Here is a 3,017-nt window from a genome sequence, read left to right as displayed (position 1 = left end):
AATATGGAAAGTAAATTTGATGCCTTTCAATTTTGACAAATATGCAGAAGGCATTTGTAATTGATTCAGTGAGGATTTACTTAGGATAGGAAAGTAGAGAAAAAACATAGATGTATTATTCTCCCATGTAAAATTATGAAATAAAACAATTCATCAACATCCCCTACACAATCATAATCATCTGACATATGCCAAGTTAATAGAATTTTAAAATACTTTTGGAATGTTTGAGATAGAAATCTCACCATACACTCCCGAAAATCTTACATTGTGACAATAGCTTTTTTGTTCTACAAGATTTTTATTAATTCAAATCAGTGAGGTTTATTTAGAATTTCCTGGAAATACGATGACATTGTTCACAAAGAAATAATATAAATATATAATGGGAGCTATTCAATTAACCAGTAAATACAAAATATAATTTAATTCATAATGTTTGTAAAACAATGTCATAGCTAAACTTGAAGACTTAATTTATTTCTGTTTTTGATTAAAAAACTGAGAAAAAGCATTGCTATTATTATTTTCATTCTGGTGAATGTAAAGTCACTTAAAATGATAAAGATAACTACTTTGACCAATAATAGTAGGGTTTAAACAGTATGGACTGTTTTATTCCGGCAATAAAAAATAAAAAACAAAAACTAATGGGCCAGCCCTGTACCCCCAGCAGGCAAGCGCCGTGCATAGGGCGCTGGACGGACTCCACATGGCCCACTGTGATTGGAATCCCACCCCTGGGACCTTGAAAAACACACTGTGCGTATGTGCATATGCGTTCAGTATCCTGAAAGGATGGAGAAGTGGAGGAAAACAGATTGCGGCAGGACCACATCCCCGGGGGGGAAGCTCGCTCACTCTCTCTTTCTCTCTGTCTCTCAGAAGTGCACGTGCCCGCTGGCAATAAAACAAAACAAAATGTTTTGTTTTGTTTTGTTTTGTTTTGTTTTGTTTTGAGCTATACAATGATTTTTTTTTTCCCTGTATGGAAAAACGGAAGTGACAATTTGCTGGCCATTACTAGCAGCGTCAACATTTCTGTCGTCATTACACCTCCATCTAATGCTCATTTCTTTGAATATCTTTGCTAAGAACCCACTCAACTTGGGATGTATTTTACCACTACATTTTCCTCCCTTCAACATCTGCTAAGGACCTCATTCGTAGAGTTTAGCCTCTACGTCCCCATCACTAAGCACCTAAAAGAATGGATGTTCTATGGGTCACAGAACAAAATTTTAGTTTTGAGGTGGTGAAAGGGAAGAAGTTGAATTGAATCTGCTTATGACCCATCAACTTTGAGTAGCAGGTAAAGGCACCCTGTATACAAATATCACATTGTATCATTTTATTTTCAGCAGAGAATCACTTTTAGAGCTACAGAAACAAACAAATCTGAATTGTCCATTTAAGCAACATAGCTTCTAAAAGGAAGATATTTTCATGTACTTGCAAACCTAAACATAAGCTTTTAATTTTAATGTAATCCAATTTATCAATTTTGTTCTTGCATGGCTAGTGTTTTTATGTTCCATTTAAGAAATTTCTACTCAGCTCCTAAGCATCCCTGATTTTTTTTTTCTGCTAACTTTCTTAAAGACCCATCCAATGCATGCCCAGCTTAGAATTTAATCTAAACTTTGAGAGAAAATAGTGTGCAAGTCTTTTTTCTCTTTTCTCTTGTATTTTGTTCTCTTTGGGACTTTGTCCTTCAAGTCTCAGACACTTGGGAAACCCCCAAAACCTGACCCCTACCTCCTTAGGTCAATAATAGTCATCAATAGTCCCCAACTGCTCCCAAACCCATCCCCATCCTTCCCTCAAGAATTACAGTTTAATTCCTGCTTACGCTTCCGACTTGTCAGTGTCTAAGAGCTGTTTTCTATACAAGGGGATTTCAAGTTGGTGAAAAATATGTACTATGAAAAGACTGTAAATGAATTTTAAATAAATCCCATTTTTTCCATGAAAAATGTGAAGACCCCTCTGTATGTTGTTTTGTTATTATTATTTTTTTTAATTTGTTTTGTTTTTTCCCCTCCCCGTGGGAGAGTCGATCCAATACTAGCTGCTCTGTCTTGACTAGAACTGAAAACCACATGTGCTTACTTTTAGGGACAGTGTTTATAACAGAATTTCATCTTGTTTCCTTGTCTAATTGGGTCACATCTAGTTCTGTACTATTTGTGTTTTTACCCCAGGAGTGGGAGTGAACCCAGGTCAGACCATCCGATTGCTCTGGACAGAATCCAGGCATGGAACTAGTGCCTCGTCTATAGTCAGACGTGAAAGGCTGTGCTGGCAATGAAGGATGGCATTGCTTCATAGACTGGAGTACCACCGAGTACAAACTCTATTACCAGTTTAAAAAAGGAAGCAACATTCCTCTTATTTCTAGGGAGTGGTATGCCTTCTTGGGTTTCAGAAAACAACATAAAAATTAGGAATTGAGGGACAGATGGTGGTGCTGTGGTAATACAACTGCTCCCGCATGGAGAAATCCTAGATTCATGCCTAGGACCTCGCTAAGCACACTGAGTGTGCATGTGTGTCCCTGTGATCCAGACCAGCTAAGACTAGCAGTGGATCGTGGTGCATGGATTCTGTTGGGGGGTGCCTGTCTGTATTTTTCGCTCTTTTTCTTTTTCAGAATAAATAAATAAATGTAAGAGGGAAAAAAGAAAGAAAATAGCTTGAAAAGAGGAGAAGAGGATAGAGTGGGGGTGCCTTGAGATCCTCCCAGATAAGAAAGCAATGGTTAATTAATTAGGTGTGTTTCAAAGAACAAGGGAATCTCATGTGTAAGGATTCTAGCACATTTTGGGAACCTCTGGGAGATTTTCTAAATGTGAAGTTCAAATGGATTGGTAGGTCTAGAAGAATATTAACTCTGTCAGGAATATCTGACCCTGAGCCCAGGACATGACAAGAAGCCCATAAATGTTTATTCAAATTAATTGAATGTAAGTGACTCGAATAGGTAAAAAAGATAGATGAATAAATGGGTGAAGTAA

Source organism: Tupaia chinensis, unplaced genomic scaffold (assembly GCF_000334495.1).
Source record: "Tupaia chinensis unplaced genomic scaffold, TupChi_1.0 Scaffold139935_1, whole genome shotgun sequence".
Taxonomy (NCBI): domain Eukaryota; kingdom Metazoa; phylum Chordata; class Mammalia; order Scandentia; family Tupaiidae; genus Tupaia; species Tupaia belangeri.
This window is presented reverse-complemented; position numbering follows the sequence as displayed.